At 44.3% G+C, this 25,522-nt stretch overlaps 1 non-coding gene across 1 annotated transcript; it reads right to left on the minus strand.

Annotated features, from left to right (window-relative positions):
* Positions 1-469: 469 nt before the first annotated feature.
* On the minus strand, positions 470-547 carry LOC123400613. The gene has a single exon (XR_006610833.1). It is a non-coding gene; the product is annotated as a small nucleolar RNA snoR117 (small nucleolar RNA).
* Positions 548-25,522: the final 24,975 nt, after the last annotated feature.

Here is a 25,522-nt window from a genome sequence, read left to right on the forward strand (position 1 = left end):
GTTTGCATCTCGTGTTCCTTCTTAGTAGAGAATCATTTTTTGTATAGTACCGCATACTGGACTGATTGCGTATTGAGAAGACATCCAAACATATTTCGGCATGAACACACACAAAACATGATCCAGGCAAGGCCGAGTAAACAAGAATGAGCAATGAAAAAATACAACGCATCCAGCTGCAATATTTTCATATGTTTTTTGCGTAAAAAGGGCAAGGCTAAGAAGTGTCGGACAAAGGGATGTATACGCCATACATGAGACGGCACACGCATGATATCTCATTCAAAAATCACCCTCAGCAATATACAGTACCGAAGTCGCTATGAAGTTTAGCGCATCACAGACTCTAATTTGTTGCCTGCCATCCAATCATGACTGCTACTCAAAAAACAGAGATTGACTATGGCAATCAGAAGAAGTGTAGCAAAAAATCAAAACCAAAAGTTATAAACCAGATAGCAAACACAAGGGGCCTCAGAGATACATTAGCAAATGTGGATCATCAAAGATATCAGATGGTACGGACAAAATTTTCACATCACAGGCCCCCAAAAAAGAGTAGATTGATGCTCTAGAGGGAATTCATGAAAGAGAAGGATACACGAGCAGGAACTCATGATTGATACAGTTATTTCTGTGGGCGATTAAACTCCAGCCTTTTCTGGAGTAGCTTCAGCCTAAAATGTCTCGGATGTACATATCAAAGAAAAAATGACATATTTCACCTTTCTTTTTACGAGCAGTTTTGCTAAAACACATTTAAATGTGAGATAAGTATTGCACATGTAAGTCCTATATCATTGATCTTGTGTGAAGATTGATGTGGGTATTTTCTTTTTCTTTTTATGCTTGATTTAGTGATTTAGATGTGGTCCTCTAATTATAGTATAGGCCTACTTTTATGGTGATTATCTCACTATTCCAAATATTGCGTTTTAATGCAGATCTTGATACAACTGGACATATCTTTGCTTTTATATTTCTTTGTTTTTGTTGGACATGTGAGATCTACTTTCCTAAATAAGTTTTTTTTTTCAAACCGAGAAACATATAGAGAGACATTGAGATATGGATATACGTGCGTGCACGTACACATTTACTAGTAATAATAAAGCGCTGACAGCTTCTGTCGCGTCGTGGCTTCTTTGCAAAAAAGCCCCTGAGGTTTATCGAAATCAACCCGCAGTCCTCTCTGAAGCTGGGGCTCCTCTACCTTTGCGCGTGCAGACGCGGAGAGCTCGTAGGTCCTGGCCGGCGACGTGAGCTTCGCAGCAGGGCTCCGGCGTGGCCAGGAGGGCAAGGAAGGTCGGATCCACATCGGAGTTCCCCGGATCCGTCCATCCCCGGCGGCTGGCAGGCGGACAACAGGCGCAGGTCGCGGCGAGCAGGGCGGGGTGCTCGTGGGGCTCCTCCCCTCGATCCCAAAGGGGCTGGCTGGTGGCGGCGCGCCAAGTGGCTATGGCTGCGGGAGCGGCTGCCGTTGTGGGTGAAGCGCCCCGGCGAGGAGACGAGTGCGGGGTCGGGCGAGGAGCTCGGCGGGAAAAGGCTGCATAGGTTGCAGCTCTGGCCGAGCTAGGCCTTGGGGAGGGCAACCATCCGAGCCGAGGTGGGCTGGATCCGTGGCGAGAGGCGGGTTCTGGTGGTGGAGAGATGGATCTGGTCGATGGGGCGACCTGCACGCGAGCGACGACGGCGGCACCTTGGGACATCGTCAAAACTGCAACTCTGGCAGCGCAATGGCTCACCTGATGGAGAAAACAAGACAAAGGGAGAGGGGGTAAGGGAGGAGCAGCGGGAGGAGGGAAGCAACAGAAGGCAACTCTCGCTGCGCAATAGCTCCCCTGACGGAGAAAACAAGACAAAGGGGAGAGAGGGTGAGGAAGGAGCAGCACGAGGAGGGAAGCAAGAGAAGGCACGGAGGACGCGAGCGTCTCTTGAGAAGGGAAAGGGACGAGGTCGGCGACCATGGCGGACAGAGGAGAGACCCCACGGAGGACACAATTGGGACAGAGGGATGCGGCGGAACCTGTTGGATATTACCTGTTCGATCACATGCATCATGCAGCAGGGGGCCATGAATAGGCGATGCGCGAGAAGAAGGGGGGCTCGGGAGAGGTAGGAGACAACCACCTGCTCGAACCCCCTGCAGGTCCTGGACCTGATCTTCAGGTAGCAGATGCACGACAGCAGCATTGTGGTGGTGCCGCTCAGGCACGACCCCGTGAGCGCGACGGCGTAGGCAACACGAGGAGCGCCACGATGGTCGTGCTCACGACCAGCGAGGTCCTGACGGAGATAAAGATATATAGCCCCAATCGCAGCGATTCTTACTGTCATTATTCCCTTCGTATCTTCCCATTGGTCTCATGCATGTTCACGTTGACAGCCTCAACACCGCCAACTGCTTGTTCATGATCCCCTACGGCCTCGGCGCCACCATAAGGTAAGCATTCTTTAACTAAGCTGGGTATCTCACTGGTCACATTTACAGTAGCACTCATCTGTTTCTTGTATCCGCGCAGCACCCGGGTTTCGAACGAGCTCGGCGTCGGCCGGCCACATGCTGCCCGCCTTGCAGTGTGCGTCGTCATGTTCTTGGCCATCTTGGAAGGGTTGATCATGGGCGTCGTGCTGGTCTCTGTGCGCCGCGTCTGGGGCCATGCTTACAGCGACGAGGAGGAGGTGGTCACGTACGTCGCCAAAATGGTGCTGGTCATTGCAGTGTCCAACTTCCTTGACGGCATACAGAGCGTTCTCTCAGGTATACCATACCATACAACCATGCAAATGGCCACGAATTGACTCCTGGGAGCAGCTTATTTTAGACAACTAAGTAATCCTAACGAATTAATTGGTATGTATGTAGGTGTGGCTAGAGGTTGTGGGTGGCAGAAGATCTGTGCCTGCATCAACCTCGGTGCCTTCTACGCCGTGGGCATACCGGCCGCCTATCTGCTAGCCTTCGTGCTGCACGTCGGCGGGATGGTGCGCGCTTCTCCTCGATTTCTTTTACTTTCTCTGTATCTAGATAATTGTAATTGGAGAGTCAATTACAATTATTTAGGTACAGAGAAAGTACAAATTTATATATACCTCTTTGGGTTCGATAACATTGATAGTGCGAAAATTATTTGGATGGGCAAGAATTTTTTGAAGTTTGAGCAGCGAACCAAATAAAGATAATCCATAAAAGACAAGGAGGAAGTAGGATGTGCACAATGGGAATAACTAAGAAGTGATGATGGTGGAGATTTGGAGTCGAGATGGATGCAGGTGAGAGGTATGAAAACGAGATAAAGATGTATTCTTTTCTTCCGTTGCGTTAAACGGGCCCTTTTGCTAGTAATAAAACACTGAGTGCTTCTGTGGTCTGTCGTGACATTTTTGTAGAAAAGTCCCTGATGTTTTGTGTATTCAACCCACGGTCCTTCTTTTAAAGTGAGAAAATGTTTCATCCCGGGTTGGAAAAAAACATCAGCAGACACGAGCACAGACTTCTCCTCTCACGGGCTTCTCCTCTCTTGCTCACCTCGCGACCTAGCCGCGAGAGGCGGCGGCGTGCGCCGTGTGACGCTCGATCCGCTACCGCGCCGATCGTCGGCCCAGGCCGTAGATCGCGGCACCCTGCAACATCGTTCCACATCAGCTCCTCCTCTTCCCAGCGCGCCCGAGCTCCTCGCTATGCACCGCCACGCAGGGTTCACGCTCACCGCTCGACTAGAGCCACCGCCAGCCGGTCGTCGTTTGCAGTTGCTGACGACCTTGCCGGCCCTTCTGCATCGCCCTCCATCAACTTCAGATGCGCACGCGTGTGTGTGGATCTCGTCAGTTATGTTGTGCACACAAGGTGTTTGTATATTTGTCCGAGCAAAAAAAGTTCCTCGGAAAATCCTTACAATCCCCTACAGAACCGTCATTTTATTTGTAGGGAAGCAAATATTTTGGGTCGTATCATATCAAGGTGAGACGGAATGGATCAGTATGAGGTGTTAGAGCAGACTTGGAACGGGTCTTTGGCTCTAAAGTCTGAGGTGAGGTACAAGGTTAAGAAGAAGAGGTCAGTGTAATTCTAGCCATATTCATTGCTCTTTAGGATCTTCTAAAGTATGGCTTTGTTTCAGATTTGTCTCCAAGGTTGTAAAGGATATGACATTGCCTTTGTTGTGTTTCAGGAACAAGTGGTCATGAGAAATAAAGGCTTGTTCTTGGATTTTGTTCCATTGTATTTTGAAATAGCCAAAGAAGGTCTCTAATAACACTAAGTAGCAACATCAAGTTGGTCTTCATACCAATAGGCTATATGAGTACATGATGTCATTCCAGATCATAGAATAACCACTCCTCCCCCTTTTGTGCATATCTATAGAGAGATATACCTTTGGTTATCTATCAGATCTTCTTTAATATGTGTATTTGTTGATCCGCTGATTTTGCAAAAAGAAAAAATCCTACAAGAAAAATACTAGGAGCCAACTTATGTCATCAATAATCAACATTGCATCTCCATGATTCTGTGGGTTTGTAATAGTATGTTTAGCGTGCGAGCAACTTTGAAAAACATGATGTACAAACCATACTACGAGAATCAGAATATCAATGCGTACATGCCTTTTCAGTCCATATTTAATAGTGATACAATGTTGTATTCCTTTTGTTTCTGTTCAAAAGTAAAAAGATCAACTCAGAAATAGAAACAGACCTCATATATGATTTCGTTCTGCCCGTAGTCTGCACTAAAGAATGTCCATCTTTGCCCTGTCCTACCATAACAAAGCCAAATTTTCTGCATCCAATTGGTTCATAGACCCAGTTTATATATATCCAGAGTTGAGAGATGGGAACCTACCCATGAAACGCGTCATGGCGCACTTCAAATATCTATTGAATATAAGGAGAGACGGCTTCACCGGTTTTGCGATGGTGATCACATTGCGTAATAAGGAAATAAAAAGAACAACAGAACACACCTAGAGGCGATTGTTCATGATTGAGAAGTTTTAGATATTATAATGGAGTGAATATGAGATATATATTTTTCTCCCATTGCAACGCACTGACATATTTTCTAGTTACTCTTACATATGTATCAAGGTATACTAATGTTGATTTAAGTCAATGTTAAAAGCTACTGAGTTTTTTCTCGTTTGTCGTGTCAATTAATATGTATTTTCTTTTTTACGCATAACAAACCAACCTTCTCATTCCTTATTAGTTAATTAATGGATCCCATGTAAACCAGCCTTCTCACTCCCACACTCATGCAAACCCCATCAAAAAAATTTCCTTGATTTATGTTAGTGGTCTTAGGCTGCTCATAATGCTCCACTTTGGATAGGTGCTAAGCATGCCAACAAGGCAAAAAATTCTATGTGACAATCTAATTAAGAAGAGAGAGAGAAGTTTGGTGTCCTTGGAAGGAAACAGTGCTAGTCACGGGAACCTATGCAAAACATTAAAAATGAAGGGAACTAGCCTATGCATGCAAGACTTTAGTTGCTAAACAATTAAATGAGGCAACCTTAGCAACAACAAACTAAGCACCAATGCATTGAAGATTATAGTTGCTTAACATATTTAATGCTCTTAGCACCTCACTTAGCACCTTTGCATTGAAGGAAGCCTTATATAGCTATAACTTATAATTTTTTGTACACAAAATTGGAGGGAGTAAAATGCATGAACCGTCTCTAAAGTTGGTGGCAAAGTCTAAAATGGTCCAACACAGTCCCTAAACTCATGAATACGACGTCAATATGGTCTTCTTTTTTCTAACACAGTACATATGCAAAACACTCATATAAACGTGCATACATTCATTTCTATGAACTCACACACACGTTCTATCATATAAATATCTTCAAGAGACTGAGCTGCCATATCATCTTGACATTTACGAAGTTACGGTAGGTGTCTTGTCGTCGACGGGAACGTCTCCTTCCACTGAATGCGCATCGTCGAAAATCCTGAAATAAATTTAAAAATAACGTGAGTACTAGGACTTGAACCCTGGTGTTCACACGTCAATACGGTCCTCAAACTTGTGCAACCAGTCATGGGCTATGTATAAACATATGGCTCGGGTATGCTGCGTCGACCATTTCCACCACGTCACCATAAAGGCATGTGGTTAGAAAAGTTGGCCGTCTCCGTGGTCAAAATCGCCAAACACAACATGAATCCCTAACTTCCCAAATCGCTCTCCACCACACCACACTTCAAACAGTTTGGTCGATGGCGACAGTGACGGTGACAACCTCGGCACCTCTTCCCCTCCTATTGTCGGTGGCATCCGAGTCGAGCCTCCCTATAACAGCCCGAGACCGATTATTTCCATCATTATATTGTTCGCTTTATGTTATTCTTGCATTGCATCATTTCATCATGCCATTAATTTGTCCAACTGAACTAAATAAATGGTATGGATCTTTGATCCATTTAAATAACATAAATGCAAAAAATGGATAAATAGTTGTTAGGAAATGTACATGGTGTTTTCTCTTTATAACATACTAGATGATGCCCCGCGTGTTGCTGTGGAAATTGCTAAAAATGGATAAATAGTTGTTAGGAAAAATTAAAACTAATGAAAGCGAATGTAAACTTAAAACAATAAAATACAAAGCATATAAAAAGAGAGTATAAATTATAGTTAAAATGTAATTTCTAACAAAATATGGAGGATGAACTCTAATGCAAAAAAACTACTTATGACTAGTATGCATGAATTGATTATGTGGCACCATTGCATGCGTAAAGAAATGCAAAAAATGTTATTGATGTCTTGCATGCATACTTGCTTATGTGTCATGGTTGCATGGCTAGAAAAATTAGGTAGTGAGTTGTAGCTATTTAGGAATAGAGGATACCCTCCCAATAGTTTAGGGAGCAACTAAAAATCATTCCATTAATTTGGAATTAACCATAAAACACTTCCAATTTAAATCCCATGTCTTTTATACTTTAAGTTTGGTCTCAAAACCTTGACAATAATTCTTTCTCCTTTTATCCAAGCCCCACCAAAAATCTCAACATTTTTGGGACCTTTCAAACAACCACCTCCTATTCAAACCCATTTGAATTTAATTCAAATGAGTTCGAATTCAAACTTCACACGTGCCTCTTTTTATTTCCTCTATCAAGCTCATTTTTGTGAGTCCGGGGAAATTAATTCCATGCCCAACTTCTACCCTCAACCCTTCCTTTCTTTTCCTTTTCTTCCTTGATATTTTCTGTAATTGGAAAATAGAAGAGAGTTGAGAGATGAGAGAGAAGCCCAGTCGCAGGCTGAAGCCCAACCTAGCCAGCCCATTAGGCCCAACTGAAACCTTACCGAACCCTAGCCTGAGCTCTCCCGTTCCACCCCCTCACTCCCGCTCTCGTCTCCTCCCCTTGCACCGCCACACACACTCACATACACACAACACACACGCTCACACCTAGCGCTAACATGGGGGGCACTCGACCCCGACTCCGCCTCCGGCCATGGCGCCATGTTCGCCTGCGAGCCCAGACAGCCCTCATCCCCTCTAACTCCACCCGCGTGCCACCTCGTCCTCTTCTCCAACGCATACGCCTTCCTTACCCATGGCAATGTCGCACGCACTTTCCGCCGCGCCGGCCACCAAGTTCACCGGCGAGGCCATCTCCTCCTTCGCCATCGCCCGACCTCTCCTCTCCTCCCGCATCCCTGCTTACCTTGCGCTGCCCCATGCCCTGTTGAAAGCACAATTGCTGCATAGGGTGGTTTTGATAATTGATCACAACATATGCATCATTGGACTAATATGTTTTCCAAGTATATTTCAGAAAATTTCAAAAGATGCTATGGCTTAAGGTTATGTGGAGATACCCCTCGATGCAAGAAAGGAATAATATTGGCTCAAGCTTCAAGCTAGAAGACTCTTCATTTTATATTTGTGAGAAATCACTTTTGAGTCCATAGGAAAGCCAATATTATTAAAAGGGGGTGAGGTAGTAAAATAAACTGATTGCTCAAATGCTTAAAGTAGACACCAAAACACTCCTCATTTTTCCCACATTTCCACTCTGTCAAGTTCCACATTCACAAATTCGGTGTCACCAACACTGCCACATTGGACCCACCGAGTTTGAACCTCAGACAGAACCCTAGCCATTCCGACCAAATCGGTGCAACTGAAACTGCATCGGTGCTACCGAGTTTGGGTGACCAACATTCTGTTGCCAATATACACACAATTGGAATTTCCGAGTTTGAGTATCGGTGCCACCGAGTTTGGCCATTTGACCGTTAGTCACCTTTTCGGTTCCAACGAGTTTATATATCGATCTCACCGAGATTCAAAAGTTCACACCTTTAGTGTTAATCAGTACCACCGAGTTGTCCACTTCGGTGTCACCGAGTTTGCTCTTTTGGGTGTAACAGTTTGATTTTGGCCGCTGCCTATATATACCCCTTCATCCACCTCTCATTCGTGGGAGAAGCACTCAGAATGCGCACTTCATTTCCAGATCCATTTTCTGAGAGAGATCCACCTACTCATGAGTTGGGACCAAGATATTCCAATCCAATCATTTGAAACTTCATCTCTAGCCTCCCCAAACTGCTTTCGACCAAATCAACCTCTCCTACCCATGCATATTCTGTGAGAGAGTGATTTGTGTTGAGGATACTATCTTTAGAAGCACAAGAGCTAGGAGTTCATTGATCTACCCCATCTATTACCTTTTGGAGGGTGGTGCCTCCTAGATTGGTTAGGTGTCGCTTGGGAGCCCCTGAAAGCACAATTGCTCCCTAGGGTGGTTTTGATAATTGATCACAACATATGCATCATTGGACTAATATATTTTCCAAGTATATTTCAGAAAAGTTCAAAATATGCTATGGCTTAAGGTTTATGTGGAGATGCCCCTTGATGCAAGAAAGGAATAATATTGGCTCATGCTTCAAGCTAGAAGACTATTCATTTTATATTTGTGAGAAATCACCTTTGAGTCCATAAGAAAGGCAATGCTATTAAAAGGGTGTGAGGTAGTTAAATGAACTGATTGCTCAAATGCTCAAAGTTAGCCACCAAAACACTCAGTCATTTTCCCCACATATCCACTGTGTCAAGTTCCACATTGACAAATTCAATGTCACCAACATTACCACATGAGACCCACCGAGTTTGAACCTCACACAGAACCCTAGCCATTCCCACAAAATCAGTGCGACTGAAACTGCATCGGTGCTACCGAGTTTGCGTGACCATCATTCTGTTGCCAAGATACACAAAATCGGAATTTACGAGTTTGAGTACCGGTGCCACCGAGTTTGGACATGTGACCGTTAGTCACCTTTTCGGTGCCACCGAGTTTTATATATCGGTCTCACCGAGATTAAAAAGTTCACCACTTTAGTGCTAGTCGGTACCACCGAGTTGTCCACTTCGGTTTCACCGAGTTTGCTCTTTTGCGTGTAACGGTTGGATTTTGGCTGCTGCCTATATATACCCCTTCACCCACCTCTCATTCGTGGGAGAAGCACTCAGAACACACACTTCATTGCCAGATCCATTTTCTGAGAGAGAACTACCTACTCATGTGTTGAGACCAAGATATTCCAATCCAATCACTTGAAACTTGATCTCTAGCCTCCCCAAACTGCTTTCCACAAAATCAACCTCTCCTACCCATGCATATTATTTGAGAGAGTGATTTGTGTTGAGGAGACTATCTGTAGAAGCACAAGAGCAAGGAGTTCATTGATCTACCCCATCTATTACCTTTTGGAGGGTGGTGCCTCCTAGATTGGTTAGGTGTCGCTTGGGAGCCTCCTACTTCGTGTCGTGGAGTTGAACAAAGATGTTTGTAAGGACAAGGAGATCGCCTACTTCGTGAAGATCTACGGTAAGTAAGGCTAGTCCTCCGTGGACGGAAGCCGTGGTGGGATAGACAAGGCCGCTTTTTTGTGGACCCTTCGTGGGTGGAGCCCTCCGTGGACTCTCGCAGCCATTACCCTACGTGGGTTGAAGTCTCCACTAACATGGACGTACTATAGCACCACCTATCGGAACCATGCCAAAAATCCCCGTGTCAACCTCATGTGTTGATCTCCCTACCTTACTCCTCTATTTACACTTGCATGTTTACTTTCCACTACAATACTATTAGAACTCCATGTGTAGGGTGTACTTGACTTGTTATAACTGTCATAGCTGCCTCTCAAGTAAAATTGGGAAAAGGCAAAAAAAAAATAGCTTGTCAAGTAGTCTAATCACCCCTCCTCTAGACATACTTTCGATCCTACAAGTGGTATCAGAGCCTTGGTCTCCATTTCATCGGTTTAGCAACCTAGGAGAGTATGGCATCTAGTGAATGAAATTATCATCTTAGAGGTCCTTACTTCGATGGCACTAATTTTGCTAGTTGGAAGCATAAAATGAAAATGCACATACTCGGCTTTAATCCTCATGTTTGGGCTGTTATTCATGCTGGTGTGCAAGGTAACTTCTTTGGAGAAGGGCATGAACTAGATCGTGATGAGACAGCTGATGAACTGAATATGTTGCAACTTAATGCTCAAGCCTGCGATATCATCTTCAACTGCCTTTGTCCCGAAGAATTCAACAAAATCAGTCGTCTTGAGAAGGCAAAAGAGATTTGGGATACTTTGGTTGATATGCATGAAGGTACTGATTCTATCAGAGAATCTAAGTTGGATGTGCTTCAAAGTCAACTTAACAAGTTCAAGATGAAGGATGGTGAAGGAGTCGCTGAAATGTACTCTAGGCTAGCCCTCATCACCAATGAGATTGCCGGCTTAGGAAGTAAAGAGATGACCGACAAATTCATCATCAATAAGATACTTAGAGCTCTTGATGGCAAGTATGACAGAATGTGCACATTGATCCAAATGATGCCAAATTACAAAGATCTCAAGCCAACTGAAGTCATTGGTAGGATTGTTACTCATGAGATGTCACTCAAGGACAAAGATGAGCTGCACAACAAGTCAAGCAGTGCTTATAAAGCTTCATGTGATGCTCAGGCTACTTCAAAAGACATTCTTGTCACTGATGAAGAGATAAGCCTCATTGTCAGAAAATTCAACAAGTTCTACAAGAGTAGAGGCAAAGATAGAAGCTCATGTTCAAGACATGATGAGAAGCGTTCGTCCAGTCGTGACCGAAACTGCTACAATTGTGGGAAGCCCGGACACTACTCAAACGAGTGCTCAGCTCCTTACAAATTAAGAGAAGAGTCACCTCGAAGACGAATCTCAAGAGACGAGTCACCTCGTAGAGAGAGAAGGAGTAGAGAAGATCAATATGAACGAAGACACTCACAGAGAGGCAAAGAATCAAAGAAGAAGGACAAATACACCAAGATCAGTTCAAGAACAAGACATCAAGATCGTGTTGGTGAATGGGTTTCTAGCTCCGAATCTGATCACCACTCCAAGAGAAGCTACCACTCCAACTCCAACTATAGTCAAGATGAAGGTGTTGCCGGGATTGCGCTTGTTTCCACAAACTCCTAAAACTTATTTGATTCACCAAATGAGGGAGTCGGAAACTGCTTCATGGCTAAAGGCCCCAAGGTATCACATCCTGAGTATCTTGATTTCAATAGTGATGAGGATGACTTGTTAGGAGAAGATGACTTGCTTCTAGATAAAACTAGTGATTGCACTAAAAATGAACTTGTTATTTATCATGCTAGTCAAGAGAAATCGAATGATGATGATAAGAAAGAGATTGAACGACTAACTCAAGAATTAAAATCTCTTAAGTTGGCTCATGAGACTACTCTAGAAGATCATAGAGAGCTTGCAAGAACCCATGAGAAGCTATGCTTCGAGAAGCTCAACTTGGAGCAAGAGCATGAGTTCTTAAAAGAAATCAATGATGATATTTAAAAGAAGAGTTCTTCTTATCTATCCAAACGATTAGTTTTGTCTAATTTTGTTCCACAAGTTAAGCCTAGGAACATTGGTAACAAAGGCAAGAAGGTTTCTTCATCTAGTAACAACAATGCTAAAGGTAAACATAATGTTGTTGATAGTAACTCTATTGATTCCACTAACGATTCTCTTAGCCAAGTTACACTTGAGCAAGAAAATGATCTATTGAAAGGGATTATAGAGAGAGGTGTCTTCAAGATTCTTGCTAGAAGTAAGCAATTTGAGGAAATTGTGCGCAAGCAAGGAGGACATCGGAAGAAACAAGGTGTTAGATATTTCAATGTCAACGGAGATGTTTGGGAAGAAGGTCCATATCCCACTGCCAAGTTTGTTCCCCAAGAGGAGAAGTCCACTCCTTGTGAAGGAACAAGCTCACAAGATGACCTTCCACCACAAGACCACAAAGGCAAGGGAAAGCTTCAAGATGACATTGACCTATTTGAAGAAGAACCCCAAGCCAAGGTCAAGTGGGTTCCCAAGGATACTACTAGCTCTACCTCAACAAGTGCTACAGCAACTCCAAGGATTCTCATCAATTTGGTGTGGATTCACAAGAGGAAGAACTAGAAGTTCTTGAGGGGTGACACTATCAATGAAATTCACTCTTATTCATTTTGGCAAGAACTATATGCAATCAACCTCAACCTTATGCATTAGTTCAAGGAGTCACACATTCCCTCAAAGGTAAGCAAGGAACAAGGTAATCAATGCATCTTTGGACATTATCCCATGTGTGCTTCACTCCATGTCCATAGATATTCTTGCATATGTTCCCTTTTGCTTTGGGACTACCCCATGTAGGCGAGAAGAGTATGAAAACAACAAGGATTGCTCCCAACAGAAGATGATCTTCATCGACATTGAGCATGCACCACTACTTCACCTACTTGAAGTCTTCCACAAAAAACCCAAGGTTAGTTGATCCCTCTTTGTGGGGATATCATATCAAGGGGTAGCTTTACTCCAAGACTTGAGTATAAGCATCTACTAAGGATATGAACACATTAATGCTTATGTAAAAGTGGTAACCCCACTTGTTCTTAACTATGAGTATAACCTATGATCAAGTATTCTTACTTGGCTCCTAAGTCAATATACTCATATATAGATGACTTTGTCATTGCCCAAGTGCTTGATAGCTGCTAGGATGTTTGTGCATGTTCACCATGTTTGTATCATCATTCTTATTGTGTGAGCATGTTGGTCTGCATGTATTTAATCATTTAAGGACATCCAATTGTTTTTATTTGGCTTTTTTATCTTTTGCCAATTGGATGGACAAGAATGCCTAGGAACCTTCTCTAGCTATCTATGCTATTTGATCTCAAGTTCTATTCATGCTTCATCACAAAACTTGAACAAACACCTGTCGATCCCTCAGTACGAAGGTGCACTCGGAGTTCCGTATCGTCAAAGGCTACCTTCCAAAACCTCTTTGAAAAACTCGGTGTGACCAACTCCACAAACTTGGAGCCACCAATTTTTCAAAGTTGATCAGGTTTTCTCATCTCGATACCACCAAAATCGCCAACTCGGTTACACCGAGTTTCCCTCTCTACTAACAGTTGAGGAACTCGATGCCACCGATTTTTCCATCTCGGTGACACCGACATCGCACGGGTATATATATACCTGCATACCGGACCTTTTGATTTCACATCTTCAAAATGGTTCGTTCCTCAAGCCCTCGCCGCCCCCTGAGACTCCAAGACATCGCCTTGACTCCCCGAGCGCCGCCATCGCTTGGAATCGTCGTCGTCAACGAAATCTGCTCCATCGTTGCCATCATAGCTGAACCGCCATCGAGCTAGGGTACGGTTCGATCCCCTTTGCGTCCCCCATCTGATTCTCACTCACTTGATTTTGTATTCTTCTTTCTGTTGGGGAACGTTGCATGGGAAACAAGCCTACGCACACGAAGACCTATCATGGTGATGTCCATCTATGAGAGGAGATTTGGATCTACGTACCCTTGTAGATCACACAGCAGGAAACGTTAAGAAACGCGGTTGATGTAGTGGAACGTCCTCACGTCCCTCGATCCGCCCCGCGAACCGTCCCACGATCCGCTCTGATCTAGTGTCGAACAGACGGCACCTCCGCGTTCAACACAAGTACAGCTCGATGATGATCTCGGCCTTCTTGATCCAGCAAGCAAGATGGAGAAGTAGATGAGTTCTCCAGCAGTGTGATGGTGCTCCGGTGGTGGTGAAGGATCTACTCGTGCAGGGCTCTGCCCGAGCTCCGCAGAAATACGATCTAGAGGAAAAACCGTGGTGTTTGTGGTCGGGCTGCCGTGGAAAAAGTTGTCTCAAATCAGCCCTAAATCACCAGTATATATAGGAGGAGAGGTGGGGAGACTTTCCTTGAGGGCCAAGACCCTCTAGGTGCGGCGGCCAAGGAGGTGGAGGAGTCCTCCTCCAATCCTAGTCTAACTAGGATTGGAAAGTGGAGTCCTTCTCCACCTTCCCACCTTTTTTTCTCTTTGTTTTTCTCCTTGTGGTGCCTAGCCTCTCTTGGGCTGTACCACCAGCCACTAAGGGCTGGTGTGCCACCATCAAGGCCTTGGGCCACTTTTGGGTGGGTTGCCCGCCTCCCGGTAAATACCCGGAACCCATTCGTCAATCCCGGCACGATGCCTGTAATGCCCGAAAACCTTCCGGTAACCAAATGAGACAAACCTATATATCAATCTTCGTCTCCGGACCATTCCAAAAACCCTCGTGACGTCCGTGATCTCATCCGGGACTCCGAACAACATTCGGTAACCACGCATATAACTCAACTATACTAAAACATCGTCGAACCTTAAGTATGCAGACCCTGCGGGTTCGAGAACTATGTAGACATGCCCCGAGGTACTCCTCGGTCAATATCCAATAGCGGGACCTGGATGCCCATATTGGATCTTACATATTCTCTGAAGATCTTATCGGTTGAACCTCAGTGTCAAGGATTCATATAATCCCGTATGTCATTCCCTTTGTCCTTCGGTATGTTACTTGCCCGAGATTCGATCGTCGGTATCCGCATACCTATTTCAATCTCGTTACCGACAAGGATCTTTACTCGTTCCGTAATACAAGATCCCCTGACTTACACTTAGTCACATTGCTTGGAAGGCTTGTGTGTGATGTGGTATTACCGAGTGGGCCTCGAGATACCTCTCCGTCACACGGAGTGACAAATCCCAGTCTTGATCCATACTAACTCAACGAACACCTTCAGAGATACCTGTAGAGCACCTTTATAGTCACCCACCTATGTTGTGACGTTTGACGCACACAAGGTATTCCTTCGGTGCGAGTGAGTTATATGATCTCATGGTTATAGGAACAAATACTTGACACGCAGAAAACAATAGCAATAAAACGACACAATCAATATGCTACGTTCATAGTTTGGGTCTTGTCCATCACATGATTCTCCTAATGATGTGATCCCGTTATCAAGTGACAACACTTGTCTATGGTTAGGAAACCTTGACCATCTTTGATCAACGAGCTAGTCAACTAGAGGCTTACTAGGGACAGTGTGTTGTCTATGTATCCACACATGTATGAGTTTCCAATCAATACAATTCTAGCATGGATAATAAACGATTATTATGAACAAGGAAATATAATAATAACTAATTTATTATTACCTCTAGGGCATATTTCCAACAGTCTCCCACTTTCACTAGAGTCAATAATCTAGTTCACATCACCATGTGATTTCAACGAATCCAACACCCATATAGTTCTGGAGTCTGATCTCGTCCTGCTCGCGAGAGAGGTTTTAGTCAACGGTTCTGAAACTTTCAGATCCGTGTGTGCTTTACAAATCTTTATGCCATCTAATAGATGCTGCTACTACGTGCTATTCGGAAATACTCCAAATATCTACTCTACTATACGAATCCGTTTTACTACTCATAGTCATTCGGATTAGTGTCAAAGCTTGCATCGACGTAACCCTTTACGACGAACTCTTTAACCACCTCCATAATCGAGAAAAATTCCTTAGTCCATTAGTTACTAAGGATAACTTTGACCGTTGTTCAGTGATTCAATCCTGGATCAATCTCTGTACCTCTTAACAGACTTGTGGCAAGGCACACATCATCGCATACTGTAGAGTCTATGGCTAAGTCATAGGGGACGACCTTCGTCCTTTCTCTTTCTTCTATCGTGGTCAGGCTTTTGAGTCTTACTCATATTCACACCTTACAACACAGCCAAGAACTCGTTCTTTGCTGATCTATTTTAAACTTCTTCAAAAACTTGTCAAGGCATGCATTTCATTTGAAAGTTCTGTTTAGCATTTTGATCTATCTCCATAGATCTTGATGCTCAATGTTCAAGTAGCTCTATCCAGGTCTTCCTTTGAAAAAAACCCTTTCAAACAACCTTTATCTTTACAAAAATTCTACATTACTTCTGATCAACAATATGTCAACCACATATACTTTATCAGAAATACTATAGTGCTCCCACTCACTTCTTTGGAAGTACAACTTTCTCATAAACCTTGTACAAACCCAAAATCTTTGATCATCTCATCAAAGTGTATAGTCCAACTCCGAGATGCTTGCACCAGTCCATTGAAGGATTGCTGGAGCTTGCATACTTGTTAGTATCTTTAGGATCGACAAAACCTTCTGGTTGTATCACATACAATCTTTCCTCAAGGAAACCGTCGAGGAAACAATGTTTTGACATCCTATGTGCAATATTTCATAAATAATGCAGCATCTACTAACATAATTCTAACCGACTTTTAGCATCGCTACGAGTGAGAAAGTCTCATCATAGTCAACTATTTGATCTTGTTGGAAACATCTTTGCGACAAGTCGAGCTTTTCTTAATAGTGACTTATCACCATCATCGCCTGCCTTCCTTTTGAAGATCCATCTTTACTCAATAGTCTTATGACCATCAAGTAGTTCTTCCAAAGTCTACATGGATTCTCTCTCGGATTTCATGGCCTCCAGCCTTCTGTTGAAATCCAGGCCCACCATCGCTTCTCCATAGCTCGTAGGTTCATTGTTGTTCAACAACATGACCTCCAAGACAGGGTTACAGTACCACTCTGCAGCAGTACGCGACCTTGTCGACCTACGAGTTTTGTAGTAACTTGATCCGAAGTTCAATGATCACCATCATTAGTTTCTACTTCAATTGGTGTAGGCGCCACAGGAATATCTTCCTGCGCCCTGCTACACACTGGTTGAAGTGACGGTTCACTAACCTCATCAAGTTCCACCACCCTCCCACTCAATTCTTTCAAGAGAAACCTTTCCTCGAGAAAGTACCCGTTTCTAGAAACAAACACATTGCTTCTGGATCTGTGATAGGAGATGTATCCAGTTGTTTTGGATATCCTATGAAGATGCTTTTATCCGCTTTTGGGTTCGAGCTTATCAGACTAAAACTTTTTCACATAAGCGTTGCAGCCCTAAACTTTTAAGAAATGACAGCTTAGGTTTCTCCAAACCATAGTCTATACCGTGTCATCTCAACGGAAATACGCGGTGCCCTATTTAAAGTGAATGTGGTTGTCTCTAATGCATAACCCATAAACGATAGTGGTAATTCGATAAGAGACATCATAGTATGCACCATATCAAATAGGGTGTGGCTATGACGTTCAGACACATCATCACACTATGGTGTTCCAGGTGGCATGAACTCGAAACAATTTTCACATTGTCTTAACTGCGTACCAAAAACCTCGTAACTCGGATATTCATCTCTATGATCATATCGTAGACAGTTTATCCTCTTGTCACGATGATCTTCACTCTGAAATAGCTTTGAACTTTTCAATATTTCAGACTTGTGATTCATCAAGTAAATACTCCTCTATCTACTCAAATCGTCAGTCAAGTAAGAACATAACAATATCCACTGCGTGCCTCAACACTTTATTGGACTGGACACATAAAAAATGTATTACTACCAACAAGTTACTCTCTTGTTTCATGTGGCATGATTTGCATGTCTTAAGTGATTCAAAATCAAGTGAATCCAAACGATCCATCCGCATGGAGTTTCTTCATGCGTTTATACCAACACATATGGTTTGCATGTCTCAAACGTTTCAAAAATGAGTGAGTACAAAGATCCATCAGCATGGAGCTTCTTCATGCATTTTACACCAACTTGACTCAAGTGGCAGTGCCGCAATTAAGTGGTACTATCATTATTACTTTGTATCTTTTGGCACCAATATTATGAACATGTGTAACTCTACGGTCGAGATTCAATAAACCATTGAAGGTAATTATTCAAGCAAATAGAACAACTATTATTCCTTTTAAATGAATAATCGTATTGCAACAAACATGATCCAATCATGTTCATGCTCAACGTAAACACCAAATAACAATTATTTAGGTTCAACGCCAATCCCGATGGTAGAGGGATCGTGCGATGTTTGATCACATCAACCTTGGAAACACTTCCAACACTTATCGCCACCTCGCCTTTAGCTAGTCTCCGTTTATTCTGTAGCTATAATTTCGAGTTACTAATGACTTAGCAACCGAACCGGTATCCAATACCCTCATGCCACTAGGAGTACTAGTAAAGTACACATCAATATCATGTATATCAAATATACTTCTGTCGACTTTGCCAACCTTCTTATCTACCAAGTATCTAGGGTAGCTCCGCCTCAGTGACCGTTCCCCTCATAACAGAAGCACTTAGTCTCGGGTTTGGGTTCAATTTTGGGTTTCTTCATTAGAGCAGCAACTGGTTTGCCATTTCATGAAGTATCCCTTCTAGCCCTTGCCCTTCTTGAAACTAGTGGTTTTACTAACCATCAACAATTGATGCTCCTTCTTGATTTCTACTTTCGCAGTGTCAAACATTGCGAATCACCCAAGGATCACCATATGTACCCTTGATTTGTTTATAGTTCATCACGAAGCTCTAGCAGCTTAGTGGCAGTGACTTTGGAGAACCATCACTATCTCATCTGGAAGATTAACTCCCACTTGATTCAAGCGATTGTTGTACTCAGACCATTTGAGAACATGCTCAACGATTTGAGCTTGTCTCCTTTACTTTGTAGGCAAAGAATCTTGTCGGAGGTCTTATACCTCTCAACAAGGGCACGAGCATGAAATCTCAATTTCATCTCTTTGAACATCACTTATGTTCTGCGACGTTTTCAAAACGTCTTCGGCGCCATGCTTCTAAGCCATTAAGTATTGTGCACTGAACTATCATGTAGTCATCAAAGACGTGTATGTCAAATGTTCGCAACATCCACAGACGACGCCCGAGGTGCAGCACACCAAGTGGTGCATTAACACCGAGTGGTGCATTAAGGACATAAGCCTTCTACGCAGTAATGAGGACAACCCTCAGTTTTACGGACTCAGTCCGCAAAGTTGCTACTATTAACTTTCAACTAAATTTTCTCTAGCAACGTATAAAAACAGTAGAGCTATAGTGCAAGATACATCGTAATTCGCAAAGACCATTAGACTATGTTTGTGATAATTAGTTCAATTAATCATATTACTTAAGAACTCCCACTCAAAAAGTACATCTCTCTAGTCATTTGAGTGGTACATGATCCAAATCCATAATCTCAAGTCCGATCATCACGTGAGTCGAGAATAGTTTCAGTGGTAAGCATCTCTATGCTAATCATATCAACTATACGATTCATGCTCGACCTTTCGGTCTCTTGTGTTCCAAGGCCATGTGTGCACATGCTAGGCTTGTCAAGTTTAACCCGAGTGTTCCGCGTGTGCAACTGTTTTGCACCCATTGTATGTGAACGTTGAGTCTATCACACCCGATCATCACGTGGTGTCTCGAAACGACGAACTGTAGCAATGGTGCACAGTCGGGGAGAACACAATTTCGTCTTGAAATTTTAGTGAGAGATCACCTCATAATGCTACCATCGTTCTAAGCAAAATAAGGCGCATAAAAGGATTAACATCACATGCAATTCATAAGTGACATGATATGGCCATCATCATGTGCTTCTTGATCTCCATCACCAAAGCACCGGCACGATCTTCTTGTCACCGGCGCCACACCATGATCTCCATCATCATGAGCTCCATCAACATGTCGCTGCTACCTCTTGAAATTGCCTTGGTTTTTCCCTTGAAGAGAAAAGGATGATGCAACAAAGTAGCGATAAGTATTTCCCTCAGTTTAAGAACCAAGGTATCAATCCAGTAGGAGTATCAAGATGAGGCACCAATGTACCTGCGCAAAAACAAAAAAACTTGCACCCAACGCTATAAAGGGGTTGTCAATCCCTTCACAATTATTTGCAAGGTGAGATCTGAAGGTGAAAAGTGCAACAAAGTAATTTTGTAGATCTGAATAAATGATGCAAGTAGACCCTGGGGCCATAGTGTTCACTAGAGGCTTCTCTCATGATAGCAAGTATTACGGTGGGTGAACGAATTACTATCGAGCAATTGATAGAATCGTGCAAAGTCATGACAATATCTAAGGCAATGATCATACATATAGGCATCATGTCCGAGACAAGTAGACCGATACTTTCTGCATCTACTACTACTACTCCACACATCGACCGCTATCCAGCATGCATCTAGTGTATTGAGTTCATAACAAACAGAGTAACGCCTTAAACAAGATGACATGATGTAGAGGGATAAATTCATGCAATATGATATAAAACCCATCTTTTTTACCCTTGATGGCAACAACAAGATGCGTGCCTCGCTACCCCTTTTGTCACTAGGTGAGGACACCGCACGGTATGAACCCAAAACCAAGCACTTCTCCCATTGCAAGAATTATAGATCAAGTTGGCCAAACGAAACCCATAACTAGAAGAGAATTACAAGGATACGAAATCATGCATATAAGAGATCAGGGGAGACTCAAATAATATTCATAGATAATCTGATCATAAATCCACAATTCATCAGTTCTCGACAAACACACCGCAAAAGAAAGTTACATCAGATAGATCTCCATGAAGATCATGGAGAACTTTGTATTGAAGATCCAAGAGAAAGAAGAAGCCATCTAGCTACTAGCTATGGACCCGAAGGTCTGTGGTGAACTACTCACGCATCATCGGAGAGGCAATGGTGTTGATGAAGAATCCCTCCATGTCCGAATCCCCCTCCGGCAGGGCACCAAAACGGTCCCTGGATGGGATCTTACAGAGACAGAAGCTTGCGACAGCGCAAAAGTATTTTCATGGCTCTCTTCTTTGGTTTCCGGATTTTAGAGAATTTATAGGCGAAAGAGGTAGGGCGAAGGAGCCACGTGGGGCCCACAAGCCTACCAGGCGCGCCCCCTAGGCCACGTCTAGGGGGCTTGTGATCTCCCTTGAGGTCTCTTGCCTTGGTTCTCAAGTCCCCTATGTATCTTCTATTATGGAAAAAAATCATGCCGTCGATTTTATTCCGTTTGGGTTCCGTTTAATATTCTTCTCTCGAAAAGGTCAAAAACACGGAAAAAACAGAAACTGGCACTTGACACTGAGTTAATAGGTTAGTCCCAGAAAGATATAAAATAGCATATTTATGCATATGAAACATCCAAAGTTGACAAGATAATATCATGGAACCATCAAAAATTATAGATACGTTGGAGACGTATCAAGCATCCCCAAGCTTAATTCCTGCTCGTCCTCGAGTAGGGAAGTGATAAAGACCGAATTTTTGATGTGGAATACTACCTAACATATTTGTTCTTTGTAACTTCTTTCTTGTGGCATTAATGTTCAGATCCGTAAGATTCAAAACAATAGTTTACTATTGACATGAAAACAGTAATACTTCAAGCATACTAGCAAAGTAATCATGAACTTTTGAAATAACAAGGCCAAAGAAAGTTATCCCTACAAAATCATATAGTCTGGCTATGCTCCATCATCCCCACACAACGAATTTAAATCATGCACAACCCCGGTATTGTCCAAGTAATTGTTTTCGCACTCTTACTTTCTCAAACTTTTTCAACTCTCACGCAATACATGAGCGTGAGCCATGGATATAGCATTATAGGTGGCATAGAGTGTGGTGGAGGTTGTGAGGCAAAAAGGAGGAGATGGTCACATTGACTCGCCATATCAATAGGCTATGGAGATGCCCATCAATAGATATCAATGTGAATGAGTAGGGATTGCCATGCAACGGATGCACTAGAGCTATAAGTGTGTGGAAGCTCAAAAAGAAAACTAGTGGGTGTGCACCCAACTTGCTTGCTCACGAAGACCTAGGGCCATTTTGAGGAAGCCCATCATTGTAATATACAAGCCAAGTTATATAATGAAAATTCCCACTAGTATATGGAAGTGACAAAACAAGAGACTCTCTATCATGAAGAGCATTGTGCTATTTTGAAGCACAAGTGTGGAAAAAGATAGTAGCATTGTCCCTTCTCTCTTTTTCTCTCATTTTTTTGTTTGGGCTCTTTGGCCTCTTTTTTTCATTATTTTGGTGGGCATCTTTGGCCTTTTTTTTTTATTTCCTCACATGGGACAATGCTCTAATAATGATGATCATCACACTTTTATTTACTTACAACTCAATACTTAGAACAATGATGACTCTATAGGAAATGCCTCCGGCAGTGTACCGGGATGTGCAACGATCTAGCTTAGCGTATGACGTTGAAGCATCTCGCTAGCTATCTTACGATCATGCAATGGCAATATGAAAGTGACGACACATGTCATGAGACAAAATGGTGGGAGTTACATGCCAATATATCTCGAAATGGCTATGACAATGCCATATTAGGTAGGTATGGTGGCTGTTTTGAGGAAGGTATATGGTGGGTTTGTGCACCGGCGAAAGTTACACGGTACTAGAGAGGCTAGCAATGGTGGAAGGGTGAGAGTGCGTATAATCCATGGACTCACATTAGTCATGAAGAACTCATATACTTATTGCAAAAGTTTTATTAGTAATCAAAACAAAGTGCTAAACGCATACTCCTAGGGGAAGGGTTGGTAGGTGTTAACCATCGCATGATCCCGACCGCCACAGAAAGGATGACAATCAATAAATCAATTATGCTCTGATTTCCTAACATAGCGGTTCACCATACGTGCATGCTATGAGAATCACTAACCTCAACACAAGTATTTCTAGATTCACAACACCCTACTAACATAACTCTAATATTACCATAACCATATCTCAAAACTAATTGTGAGGAATCAAACTTCTCTTACTAATCAATGCACTTGAATATGGAAGTTTTTATTATATCCTCTTTGGATGCCTATCATATTTAGGACTAATTTCATAGCACACGCCAATTATCAAGTTACTTAGAGAGAACACTCTCAAAAAGATATAAGTGAAAATCGAGAGTTTTTATTTCTTCAAAATATGACACCACCGTTGATGGGGTTATAGTCCTAGGGTAGGGTCATAGGCCTGCCCTGTAGGTCCTACCCAAGGACTACCCCTCACAAAGGACAAGGCCCTTAGTCAGCTCCGATTGAATTAAGGAGTCCCCCATCATCCAGTCGGTAACAGGTCCTCGATCATCCAGTCAGAGACTAGCATTCGGAGGATATCAAGCTAACCGACTGGATACCACTCGGTACATCATAACCCCCCTGGAGGGAAACGGTCGTACGTTTCCAGGTGCATTTATTAGCATTTAGGACGTACGTTACCTGTAACGTACACATTCAATCGCCACTACTCCACCCCTGTACCGGAACCGTTGTGGAGGGCAGCGCACTCTATATAAGCCACCCTCCCCCGCTGGTAGAGGGTGAGCAACTCATTGTATTCCATATTCCACTCGACAACAAGCTCCCAGAGCACTGAGACGTAGGGCTATTACCTCCACCGTAGAGGGGCCTGAACTCATACAACCTCGTCGTAGCTAGGACTCTGCCCATCCTTTTCGTACCCTACACATCTACTGTCACGCTTATACCCACGACAGTTGGCACCCACCGTGGGGCAGGCGTCTAAGCGACTTCCGGCGAGTTTGCGACTACTTCCTTTCGCCATGTCGTCCAGTGGAGGTTCGAGCATGGGGCACCAGGTCTTCTTTGGCGCTCTCTCCTTCATCATCGACGATTCGGCGTGGCTTCAGGATGCTCCTCTCGACGTCGAGGCGCTTCCCCGTCGTGGGGCTACGCACTTCCGTGCCGGCGCCCGCGGCATTCTTATTCTCCAACAGTCGATTCCGGTGTCGACCTGCACCGCCGTCACGCGCCGCAGCAAGTGGTCTCGCCGTCCGCGGCTCCAACGTTGGGTGCAACACGCCCAGGCGCGCGAGAACGCGTCTTCACAAGTGGCAGTTCTAGAGTCCGTTGTGGTTGCCCCGCGGTCCCAGCACTCGGACTCGGTTCCGACTGAGTTTCCTTCCGAGTATGCGGGTCGCGGGCCTGCAGCAGAAGTACACATGGCCAACTCCCATGAAGATCCCCGTCCAGCTGGCCGGAACGAGCACGAGATCGGCGAAACGTTCGGCGCGCGTCGTCCGCCTTGCCGTTCTGCCAGTCGACCCACTCGGTGGAGCAACATGGAGTTGTTCCGCACACCCCTCCTCAACTTGGCTGCAGCTGCCAAGATAGTCGATTCCCTCCAGCCGACTGATTCAGAGGCTGGTAGGGGAATCGAGCAGATCCGAGCCCTGTTGCACACGGCGCAACAGCAGAATTCGGCAGTCTCCCAGTCGCATAACAGGATCCATAATAGTTCTGTTCATGCGAATACGCATCGGTCGGTTCACAGCCCTGGTTCCCATCAGCGGCATAGAGGAGGCAGTCGTTCCATAAATCACGAAGATCGCCGCCGTTCACGCACCCCTCCACGGGGTGGGCCCTACGGGCCCCGACATCATGATGATCGGCGTTCAGTCGGTGACACTTACGACCCAAGGCCTGACGCAAGAGGGCGTATCGCCCAGCGAAGGGTCGACAGAGGCCGAGCCCACCGCGATGGTCACGATATGGACCGTCCAAGTGGAAGCAGGACCATCGTGTCTGGTCCCGAGTGTTTTAGTCGAGCCATCCGCTCGGCTGACATCCCGCCCAACTTCCGATTGGCGACGGGAATCAGCAAGTTTACTGGAGAATCCAAGCTAGAAACATGGCTAGATGACTACCGAGTGGCGGTCCAGATCGGAGGAGGGGACAACCATGTCGCCATGAAGCACCTCCCTTTGATGCTCGACGGCTCGACGCGAGCGTGGCTGAATCAGTTGGCCCCCTCAAGCATCTACAGCTGGGCATATCTTGCCCGAGTGTTCATCAAGACCTTCGAGGGGACGTGCAAACGCCCTGCTGGCCTCGTGGAGCTCCAGCACTGCATCCTGAAGCAGAATGAGCCCCTGCGCGACTTCATCCAGCGTTGGACGACTCTCTACCACATGGTGGAGAACGTCACCGAGCATCAAGCAGTCTGCGCCTTCAAGACAGGCGTGCGGTACAGGGATCTGTACCTAAAGTTTGCCCGAACAGGAGACATCTCCATGAGCAAGATGATGGAAATAACGACGCGCTATGCTAATGGCGACGAAGAGGACCACATCCGAAGCGGCAAGCACAAAGCAGTCGCTGATGGAGATGGGGGCAACACTCGGAAGCAGAAGCAGAAAGCTCCGACTGCTCCGCAA

This window comes from Hordeum vulgare, chromosome 5H (assembly GCF_904849725.1).
Source record: "Hordeum vulgare subsp. vulgare chromosome 5H, MorexV3_pseudomolecules_assembly, whole genome shotgun sequence".
Taxonomy (NCBI): Eukaryota; Viridiplantae; Streptophyta; class Magnoliopsida; order Poales; family Poaceae; genus Hordeum; species Hordeum vulgare.